The 12,214-nt window shown below is 46.6% G+C and overlaps 1 protein-coding gene across 1 annotated transcript in view; it reads right to left on the reverse strand.

The window, feature by feature from the left end:
• Positions 1-12,214, reverse strand: part of LOC119450598 (DNA damage-regulated autophagy modulator protein 1) — a 391,336-nt gene that overhangs the window by 134,662 nt on the left and 244,460 nt on the right. The gene's annotated exons all lie outside the window — the stretch shown is intronic.

The following is a 12,214-nucleotide window of genomic DNA, read 5'->3' on the forward strand; positions in this document are numbered from 1 at the left end:
CGTACTTGCTGGACGAGAGCTTCTTGTCCCGCCAGGGACATATTGACATTCCAGGACTGTCACTCTTAGCCACTCTGCCAATTTTTTGTTTAATTCCGTGGAAATAATGTCCGTAATGTAGAGAGAACATTATTTACATTACATATAGAGACAACGGCGAAGAAAAAAAGAGAGCAAACGAAAGAGCAAAGGCAGGGAGGTTAACCCGAAGTCAATTTCCGGTTTGCTACCCTACACTGGGGTGGGAGATAAAGGGGTTGGAGAGAGTGCAAAGAGAGAGAGAGAGAGCGAAAAAAAAAGACACAGGCATAGGTAACAAAGGAGGCGTTTCAATCACAGACGTTCACACAGGCCAGTGGACTTCAGGAACCGCAGTAGCGTTTGCACGGCCTTCTGATGCGATGTTGAGATGCGTCGATGTTGCAGAATTTTTCTTCCGATAAAGGCTGGTCGTCCAACTGGTTCAGCACGACGGAGAGCGATTGTCTCTGCACACTGTATTGTGGGCACTGACAAAGAACATGAGGAAGAAAAAAATTAAAGCTCACACTATGCTACACCATCTAATGAAATTTCAAAAATAGGTCGAAACAACACAATCGTAGAGTAGCGAAAGCCACTCAGGAACGAGATCAAAGGCTTCGACATCGCTACGCACTTGAGTAACCTCTTCTCTAGATAGACCGACCTTGTCGAGCGAGGTAGTTCCGCGTGCCTGTCGGTCATGTGGCTCCTTCATAATTAATGAAGTCCTAGTAACAAGAACAAGTGATATGTTGCATCATTGATAGTCATTTTGAGCGGGGGCGTAAGATGTAGCGTAATATGTAGTACTAAGTTCTTTTTTGATGGTTCGTTGTAAAATATCAAAAATAAAATGTGTCATGACAAAGAATAAGACGCTGTTCTATATTCTCAGGTTGATTGCATTGCCCACAATCTGAATTATAGGGCACATATATTCCTGTTTCATGAAGCCATGTTTTTATTGGGAAGGTTATAAATGCGCAGCTTGAAGAAACACGTTTTTGTTGCTGGCAATGTGCACATGCTGCCGACACGGCAAAGTACATCTCGACCGAATATAGACAAACACGGATTGCGGTGCATCGGTTCAGGGAAAAGCAATTGGACGAGTGCAACATTTGGCGATGGTCAATCGACACTGCCGATGAAACGCAGGCGAAAATACTAATCATAAAGAGCGCGATCACGTCAGCAGCTGTCATGATTTCACAACCCCCGTTTAACATCTTTGTACTGGATAGAGCTAACGTCCGCGCCTTCTTTGTGTTCTATAGCAAGTCGCCTTCCCAGTTCTGTAATTATGTGGTTGATTGGTTTTCCTCTACGTGTGTCTCAGTTGCGGAGGCGCTCCCAAATGAAGTTTTCTTCGACACGTAATCACAATGATTCAGCATATCTGCGTCGTCTTCATTAGTCCTCTTCTTGTAGCGCTTGGCTTCTTCTCTTGTTTACTGTATGGCGCTAACGTAATCTTGTTTTCTTCAAGGATAGCGTGAGGCCAATGAAAAGATTAGCCCAAATATAAATTTTAGAAAAGGTGAATGAATCCAGCTTTAAGAAGCTAAAGGGTTGTGTTAGTAGAGAGTAGAGCACTGCACGGGCTCGGGCTTACCCGAAAGCCCGAGCGGGCCGGGCCGGGCCGGATAGGGCAGTTTTTTCACGGGCTCGGTCTCGGGTTTTTTGACGCGGGCCCGGGCCGGGCTCGGACTTTCTGGTGGTGTGATGTAACGTGCAACGAGTTATCCTCGCGCATCTCGACTCTGAAAAACATGTCTTTTTTGGTCTCGGGCCGGGTTCGGGCCGGTTTCGAGCCGGGCTCGGGCCGGGCTCGGGCCTAAGGTAAAGGGGTGGCGGGCCGCGCCGGGCGGGTAACGTAGATTATTTTCCGGGCCCGGGCCGGGCCCGGGTCTTGCCATAAAACGTTTGGTCGGGCTCGGGCGGGCAGTCCAACTGTAAAAACGGGCCCGGGCCGGGCCCGGGCTGAAAAAATCGGCCCGTGCAGTGCTCTAGTAGAGAGTGTGTGTGTGCGTGCGTGCGTGTGCGCGCGAGTGTGTTTCAACTGATATTCTATTTCTGTTTTGCACGAATGAATTCTCCGTAGCAAGATATAAAGAGGAACAAGTTGTAATTTTCCTTAATGTAGAACCTTTGGGCATCACAAGGTTAGCTACATGGTCTGATATATTGACATTACCATAAAGCAAGGTTGGGGAAAAGGAGAAGCGCTGTTCTTCAAGTATCGCGTACTCATTGTGAGATTCGTCTTTTTTTCTTTCGTCCCGCATATTTTTTTTCCTAACGGCGGATCGTTTTTCAATCTCCTGTCCTTGATTAAAGCTTGTCGCAATGCCACTGCCTGCATGCCGCCCCATTTCAGAGGTCTTCATATGCTGGAAGCGGCATGTGTATCCTGGTGAATATAAACTGGCTATACTTTTTCTCCAATCGCGAATGCGTTTATATACGACGAAGCTCGTATCTTCAATTCTTTCACTACGTGAACAACGAAATACGCTCTCAATACATCTATGAATATTCTCTAAAAGGTTGTTAAGTTTGACAACGATGCTCACAGAGCATTAATTTTATTTATAAACAAGAGTGTAAGTAAATTAAAATTAAATTCTGGGGGTTTACATGCCAAAACCAAGATATGATTATGAGGCACACCATGGTGGGGGACTCCGGATCCATTTTTACCACCTGGGGTTCTTTAAGATGCACCCAATGCACGGCACACGGGGTTTTTTCCATTCAGCCTCCATCGAAAGTCGGCCGCCTTGGCTGGAATTTGAACCCGCGACCTCGGGCTTAGCAGTGCACCTCCAGAGCCACTACGCCACCACGGCGGGGGAGAGCAAGTAACAAGACTAACACGCAAACAATACCTGCATACGACTAATATATTTATTTAGCGATTAAAAACAAATAACACGAGTGCTTAGGAACACAACATACACACGATAAGAATGCGCGCTCAGAACTGGAGAAGTAGGCATTGTATTATTGTGGAAATATGTCGAGCCGAATGCTATAAAGCATTAATACGCGTATATCTGAACTTAGAGCGCAGCTAAATACGATAGACGAGGAAGGGACACACAACAGAGGTGCTTGTGTTGTGTGCCCCTTCTTCGTCTTTCGTCTTTTGCAGCGCTCGAAGTTTCGATGCAGTAATGCAATGCCAACCAGCCTGCCTATCCACCCTACTGCTATAAAGCAGTTCTGGGACGAACAACCTTATACGGCAATGCGAGCGGAATTTAGACAGCGAGTGCTTGATGTATCAATAAATGTGACAGATTGTGTGATTACAGCAGGAAGATACTGTGAAGAAGAAGAAGAAGAAGCAGAACTTTATTTCGGGAAAAACAAGGCGGTAGGGATTAAGGAGCTTGCTGTGGACGGTTCCCTTGTCCCAGGAAACATACAGTCTACATCGCACCGGAGAACAAAAATTTCTGTCCTGGCCGACAAGGAAAAGATGTTCAGCGCCGCTTCCTCTCGTCGTTCTTCGGCATCGAAAGAAGGTAAAAGCGCCATCGGCAAATCTTCCGGCCTAAAAAATACATATATAAAAAAGAAAAGCGGCTTCCGACAATTGGGGTTTAGCAATATTCGCGGCGACTGCATTGCGTTTCTTTGGATGTGCGCCAAAAAACCTACACTGGCCTTGAATATTTCTCACGAATACCACTCAGAGGATATCGCCCACATATACTCAAGATAGAACATTAGACACTATGGTTTTTATAACGATTAAGGTGAGTGATGATTTCTGGAGTTTCTTTAATGGTTGTCATTTCTTGCTTTTACGGCGGTACGCCGTCGTCGTCGTGTCATGGATATCGCACCATCGTTGCCATGGATGCCACCTCCTCATCCTCAACTTCTGCCTCACCCTGAAGCGTTATTGTACCTGATGTTTCACGTTGACTGTGATCACAAGAACTGAGAATTTCAACCGAGTTCAAAAAAAAAAAAGAAAGTTGGTAAATACGGCATTGCCGGGTCGTGTTTAAGTGCCGCGGTTTGGCAAACCTGCTCATGATCGCGTGGAAAGTAGCGCCAATACAAGTATCCAAGTATCTAAATGAGCTCGCGTTCCCGCTTTATGTTGTCACTAGGGGCTGACAAGAGATACTTTGTACGTTAGAAGGAGGCGGGAAAGATGGAAGGGGAATAAAGAACAAGAAGAAAAGTGAGAGAACGAAGATTACGAAAATGCGAGAATTTTGGCAGACACCCTTTGGAAATGTACGAAACTAGCTGACTTTCTTGCAAACTGTTCAAAGCATGAAGGCCGGTCATAGTTCAAATGACGATTACTGGGCGTCCGGTGGATTTTCTTTTAAGTGCATTACCATGGGAATTAATTCAGAGAAGCAAAGAGCAATGCGCCAACCCCACAATAATCTCCGTTTTATCAATTTGCTAGTGGTGACATTCTCGGTGACGTGCATTGTGGAAAAACTAGCTTGGCACTTTTCCGAACAGTTCATCGGGTTCCAACACGTGCCTCTGTGCCAACGTGCCGGTGGAAGCCGGACGCGCTTAGCTGAAAGTACTCTGAGAGTACCGGCGTATGTGCACGCATTTCGGAGGCAACGACAGGTGCCCTCCCCACGTGACCATAGTTGCGCACTATACTGCAGTCGTTCGCAGCGCTACTTTCAGCGCAGAAGTCATCAGAGATATTTAACTTGCCCGCAAATGTTTTACCGTTTACGGATCGCCGGGTTAGCCGAATCGTAAACGGTAGTGTCAATCAATGTTGGTAGCGACATCGTAGGAACATTTATCCAAATACAATGTGTTCAAAAAGATTGTGTCGCGTCAACGCTGTCGTCGAAAGAAAATCATAAAAGTACTGTACGTTAATCACTATGAAGCTTCCAAAACTTTACACCAGCAGTTAAGTAAGTTAATACTGCAAGCCAGTGCAGTATTAGTTTTGTGTGCTCCCCTGGCTAGACTCTGTGTCACCAGATGCCACAACAAGTGTTGTTGCGGCTGTACAACTCTACGGTAACCCTGCATTCTGCAAACGCTAATACTCATACAGACAAGCTAAAACTCTATAGTATCAGCGCTCTTCTAGTGTCATCATCACGTCACTACCGTTATTGCCGTCGTGTCGTCATGTTGTCATCTCTGAATGCAGTCGCTAAAGTTAGCACCGGACGAAGTGGCAACGTTGGGGGTATATTTGGGGTAGTAACTGTTCGCTAATGGATTCCAGAGCCGGAACAACCTAGCCTGCTATTTCTTTTTTCTCCAAGCGTTTGATGTCTTGCGTTGACAGGCTCAACTTTTTCACTCGCAGAGGGAAGAGGGTGACGGCTGTTGTAGCGTTTAAATGGTATCACGCAAACAAATATCTCGCTTCACTTCGTAAACTTACTTAAGCGAGATTCTGCTTGGTATTAGCATGAGACCAGGTAGCGCACCAAGATAAGTTTTCGTCAATTGAATGCATCAGAAATAAACTTCAATCAATGTCATTTTGGTGCACTGATGTGATCGGGAGTCGCAGAACAAGGACCGTCACTGTGGCCAACGTTACGACAAGTGGACTCGTATTAGTCTGAGTCTGACAAAGACGAGGTCCCTTGTCGATACGTTGTCCTCGGCGAGATGCCGGGTTCGACAACTCCCTGTCACTTCAAATATCCCTATCCTGTGAACCTCTGTCTCGTTTGGATTTTGGTCCCCTGTGCTTTGAGGAAATATTTAGGTACCTTTGAAGGGCACATCGCAGTCTCTTTCTTTTTCTTGATTGGCGAAGCTGATCGCTCGTTTCCCCTGCTTTCACGGACATCGAGCTCATAGCAAACACACCGCTCGACGATGTCAAGAATGCCTTCTCTATAGATGTAAGCTTCAAACTATAAAATCCTTTGTGCAAGCGTGCGCTCCCGCGAGCACGTCCCTGCTGACAATTGCCAGAAATGGCGTCGCACTATAATTGCAACCGTAAATAGATGTGTGCATTTTCTAGAAGCTACGCACCGTCCCAGCAATAAGTATCTTTGGAATTACTCCTTACCATCAAAAAGACAACATAACGGTACATTTTCACGATGGAACGCATTTGATTACTTCATGGAACGTCACCGTCCACCGAATGTTAGAACCCCACTGACTCTACATTTTTGCCACGGTAATCTTTATGAAGATGTACTCGTACCTTCTCACGTGTTAACTTCTTAAAAGATATTGCGATGCATTGTTTTTTTTTGTGAATTTTAAATGCTGCGCCGACGGAATCAATGGTGGCATGTAGCTACTAATTTCTACGCACGAACAAATGTTAAAATGCGCACTTTTAAGCACTAAACGCTCTAGTCAAATGAGTCTGGGTAGCAATAATTTATAATCGCAGGTTCTGCACGACGCTACATCATCAATTTGTTCAACGCGGCCGGTTTCCCACCCAGCTGTAACAAAAATCACCGCTGCATAATGTTTTATTTTCTCTGCGCCTTTGGATGCGTGGAAGTGCAGATACAATTCTGGGATTCCAGACAGCTTGTCAGCAGAGGTGGAGACCAAGGGAAGAGGCCTCTCGGAATATAGTTGTCCTTGGCTTCCTTGGCTCAGCATGATGATACACTCGAGTAAGAGAAATAGAAAGAAAGGCGGGGAGCTTAAATATTAGCCATGGTCGCCTCTGACTGCTTACATGTAATGGAGATAAGGAAAGCGCGAATACAAATGGAAACCGAGAAGGGAAAGAATGAATACTGTTTACGAACCTCCATAGATGACCACCGTGCGCTCAGAGGTTTTTTTCACAGTCCCAGCGAATTCGTGAGTTACAGCGGCGCTCTATAATGATGTTCTTTGTGCATAACGACCGAGACCAAGGTTACAAAATATTTTGCTCCGAGAGTGGTCGGTCGTCCAGCTAGTTCGGCTTATAGTGGACAAAATTTCTTTCGTCATCCAAGCAAGGGAACTACAGACAAAGTGCTGAGTCAACTCTCTTGCACACTGCCGGAAATTTTGATTTAAAAAGTTATGCAGATCCCACGCCCTGTAGGAATCAATGTTGCGCTAATAATCTCGCCAGCATATGTAGCTATATCCAGCGTCGTTTGGAGTTCTCCAAAATGTTACCGCGTAGTCCAACGTGTTTGTGCAAAACAAACAATTGTGTGTTTCACGCGAGCCTTTTGCTCTGACGAAAAAAAATGTTACAGCTTACAACCTGTTCCGTTACGACCTGAGCCGATCCCGAAGGCGCACAGTCTAACACAGCGTCTCACTGTGTTTGCTTCCACGAAGCCATAACAAGTGAAATTGGCCCGCTTCCGCTTATGACACACAGGAAAGACATTAACTATCATTGTGGCCGAACGTTGGCGAGCGAGCAAGCACGTACTCTCACTTGTGCTATGTCACGTGACACACGCGCCAGTCGTCACAGAGTCAGTTAGCATTTGCACAACGAGATAAACGCGCGTGCGATCATGGCCTAACTGTTAGAGCACTCGGGCTGAAAGACAGAGGTTGCATCTCACCACCGGGCACTTGAATTTTCTTATAATTAATGAGACCCGAAACGAGGTGAGAGAGGAATCTGTCTACCGCAAAGTGTCTGGAATGAGCCAAAGAATGATTCGCGCTCAAAAAGAGACGATCGTTAACGCAGTTTACTATCAAGGACAATAGAGCAAGGTGTCCTGGCCACGGGGGATCTTGGACAGCGTTCCAAGTAGCTGATGGGCTGGGGTAAATTTCGGTGCACTCCATTTTGACACCGTCATAATGATCAAAGTAATTCATGCACGCTTCTTGTAAAACTTCTCATAAACAAAGGTACTCGCATGCTGAGCTATCCTATAAACGTAACTTTTATTCAAACCCTTCTAACACGAAGCTCGTTTTTCACACTGCGAGATTAATTTGTGCATCGCTTTAATACATATCACCAATCGGGAATCCACGTCTTGAAGCATAGTGTTACCTTTCCACTATGGTTGCAATAATTAAGTATGTTGAATTGGTTCAATCATTCATTCGTAGTTTATTACCACATTGTATTTGCGTTCTTTCTTTCAGTCATCTTGTTCTTTTTTGTGTTTTTTAACGCGGACCTGTCACTTATACTTATGTATTTTCAGGACTGTACTTCGCACCCACTGTACAGTCCACAGGGACAAACTTCGAGCGATATTAGGTGTTTAGTTCTCCCGAATCCAGTAAACAGTAGGGCGAACAAAATTTTATTGTAAACCAGCAAAAGCATTGCTCATTATTTAAACTTTATAAAGGAGTCAATACTAAAAGTCGTTCAAAATCACTCTCGTCGGCGCTGCCAAAACAAAACAGGCCAATCATGTCGGATTCGACGAATGAGTCCTCCATGTCTTCATCAGCTTCAGGGAACACATTCACAAAGCTTTTCTCTCGCAAGTCCTCTTTGTGATAGGCAGGCCGCCTTAGATAATAATATGTCTTGCATCCGGATTGGCTGAAATCCTTTCATACGAACCATTCCAGCGTAAGAAGTTTTTGTGAATTCGGGCCCAGAATCTTTAGTTCTAGGACACGGTCGAATACACTGAGCTTGAACAATGATGTGACGGTGCAGCATTCGCTTGCATGTTTTCGCTTGCATCAGTGTGCATTCGCTTGCATGCGGTTGCATTCGCTTGCATTCGCTTGCAGCATTTGCTCGCGTGCTTTTGTGCTACAAGATTTACTGCTTATTACTTGCTCTTTCGGTCTCTCTGGCAGCATTTTAATCATGTAAAAGCTGTTTATCTCGTACTTTCCCACCCACACAATGCACATAAAGTTGTCCTTTCTTTCATTTCTCAGAGAACGACTGCCTGCTGATATACAGTGGTGTTGCTCAGCCCTGTTGGTTTAATACTTTGATGATAAACATATCGAGCCTGTTTAACAGCTCTCACGAATTACCTTACAAATAGAGTTGCCTAGTATAAATAAATGAATGAATAAACAAACAAACAACAAACAACAACAAATAAATAAATAAATAAATAAATAAATAAATAAATAAATAAATAAATAAATAAATAAATAAATAAATAAATAAATAAATAAATAAATAAATAAATAAATTAGAAATGGGTAACCATTGCTTGAAGGAGAAGGAGAAAATAAACGGAGAAGCAAGGGGTGAAAAGAGTCTGGTTGGCTTCTCTTAGATGGGAGAATGAAATGGAGGAATAGAAACAATGGGAGAGGGTGAGGAAAGATGGTCTAAATTCGCGCATGCGCGCCGACGGCACTCTGCATTCAAAGCCGTCCATATAGGCCATTCGAACTCAAGAAGCACAAGAGTGCCTTCGCAGCCTCGTGGGCCGACAAGCGATGGGGATGGTTTTCGAGTAGCGACTGCAAGAACCGAAGACCGCGGTTTAATGAGGTTTTACGTGCCAAAATATCGATCTGATTATGAGTCGGGAGTAAGTTCGACCACCTGTGGTTTTTTAACGTGCCCCTAAATCTAAGTACACGGGTGTTTTCGCATTTCGCCTCTATCGAAATGCGGCCGCCGTGGCCGGGATTCGATCCCGCGAGCAAGACCACGACCTTGACCGAGCGTTTGCTAAAAATATTTTACCGGGTTTAACGTGCAAGAACCACGATCTGATTATGAGGCACGCCATTGTGGGGAACTTCGGATTAATTCCGACCATCTGGGTATCTTTAAGGTACAAACAATGCACGGTACATGAGCACTTTTGCACTGTGTGTGTGTGTGTGTGTGTGTGTGTGTGTGTGTGTGGTGCGTGCGTGCGTGCGTGCGTGCGTGCGTGCGTGCGTGCGTGCGTGCGTGTGTGGTGTGTGTGTGTGTGTGTGTGTGTGTGTGTGTGTGTGTGTGTGTGTGTGTGTGTGTGTGTGTGTGTGTGTGTGTGTGTGTGTGTGTGTGTGTGTGTGTGTGTGTGTGTGTGTGTGTGTGTGTGTGTGTGTGTGTGTGTGTGTGTGTGTGTGTGTGTGTGTGTGTGTGTGTGTTTTCAAGTCGCGTGCGTTTCCTCCTGAATGTTTGATGGCGGCTTAATGTTCCATAGCTACTTGCATTACCCCGCATCCCATTACTCCGCATCTCACCATTCTATACCATGGTGGCGGCGGCCTGGGCTTAGCAATAAACCCGCTATGCCACGTGTCTCTTGAGGAAGTTGCGGAACGAACAAACTTATAAAGCTCTGATTGTTGCAGGGATTGACAGAGCACTTTCTATATGATGTATCAATTTGGCGAGATTTCGTGTGATTCGGCAACAGACGCGTCGACGTCTACGGGTGACAGCATTCTACGCACAGTGCCAGGCTACCTTTGTTGGCCCAGTTGCTGCTCACGACACGCGGCTGCCCTTAGACGCCGACGGGCCAAGTGCCCAGTAATGCCAAATCTCGCGAAATCGATAGAATCCGCTGCAGCACTCGACCGAAGCGTACCACTCCCCCAAGTTAAGTGCATGCACCTGCAACACGACTTCAGCTTCGCGCTCGGCTTCACTGCCCAGAAGGCAGCCACAATGACATCTTGCTACCTTCGTCAACAAGGACTTGAAATTTCATGTGGAAAGTGAACAGTGGTGGCATTTACCAGGAAGCAAATGTCTGCTCACGACATATCAATTAACGGACATCTTATACCATACAGCAGAAGTCACAGGTTCTTGGGAGTCGTAATTGACTGAGACCTGTCTTGGACTCCGCACGTGAATTACGTGAAAAAGCGGCTAACTGCTATCTGTCTCCTATTCATGTTCCTTGCAGGAAAAAGTTGGGGAGTATCTATACACACTTACAGCTGTACATTGTGTTGTTTGTCGGATTCCTGCGGTACAACCTGCCTGCAATATCCAACACCTGCAAGACTAACCTGCGTACGATTCAGAGCATTCAAGCCCAAGCCCTTAATATATGTCTTGGCTTACCACGCAGTGCGTCAACGGTTGAAACCATTGCCATTGCGCAGGATTACCCAATCACGACGCACATTACCGTTGAGACAATGCGTACACATCTCAGGCACTATGCTAGGATAGAGCACTGCACGGGCCGATTTTTTCAGCCCGGGCCCGGCTCGGGCTCGTTTTTACGTTGGCCAGCCCACCCGAGCCCGACCAAAAGTTTGATGGCGAGACCCGGTCCCGGCCCGGGCTCGGTAATTCTCTACGTTACCCACCCGGCCCGGCCCGCCACCCCTTTACCTTAGGCCCGAGCCCGGCCCGAGCCCGGCCCGAGCCCGGCCCGAGCCCGGCACGAAGTCGGCCCGAACCCGACCCGAGACCGAAAAAGACATGTTTTTCAGAGTCGAGACGCGCGAGGATGACTCGCTGCACGTTACATGGACACGACCAGAAAGTCCGAGCCCGGCCCGGGCCCGGCTCAAAAAGCACATGCCGTGCCCGAGCCCGGCCCGAGCTCGTGAAAAAAACTGCCCTACCCGGCCCGGCCCGGCCGACGGGCCGGGTCGGGCTCGGGCTTTCGGGTAAGCACGAGCCCATGCAGTGCTCTATGCTAGGACCCCTTCCCACCACCTGGCGAGCCTCACTGCTGAAAGGCCCTGCTCGACATTTAGCGCTACTGTCAGTGCACATCGTGCATCGTTTACTTCAGGGTACGCGCCTGCGGCCAAGCCAGTGTTTCCTCCGTGGTGTTTGAGCCGTCCACAAGTATACATATACCGATTCCAGGACTACAGAAGAAGTCACATCTACCGGTCCCTGCTCTAAAACAACTGAGCTTACTCCTCTTGTATGAAAAGTACAGCAACCACGTGCAAATCTATACCGACGGATCGACTACGTCGTCCAGTTCTGGTGGTGCGGGGGTTATACCAACGGTAGGAATAACACTGCGGTTCAAGACATTGCATGTCACGACCTCAACGGCGGCAGAACTAATGGTTCTGCGTCATGCACTTGAATTCATTGAATCTGAAAGACCTAGAAAATGGGCTGTGTTTTCTTACTCAAAACTGGCATTACAGTGCACGCAGTCAGTTCTCCGACGCGGATGTCATGGACACCTGACATACGAAATCGTGAAACTTCATCATCACGTCCTACAAATAGGGCACGAGGTTGTTTTTCCATGGGTACCTGGTCATTGTAGAATCAGTGGCAATGATTCCGCAGATATCGCTGCTCGCACATCACACCAAGAAGAGCACAGCGTTTCAATTCTGTTCTCGA

Source organism: Dermacentor silvarum, chromosome 4 (assembly GCF_013339745.2).
Source record: "Dermacentor silvarum isolate Dsil-2018 chromosome 4, BIME_Dsil_1.4, whole genome shotgun sequence".
NCBI classification, from domain to species: Eukaryota; Metazoa; Arthropoda; class Arachnida; order Ixodida; family Ixodidae; genus Dermacentor; species Dermacentor silvarum.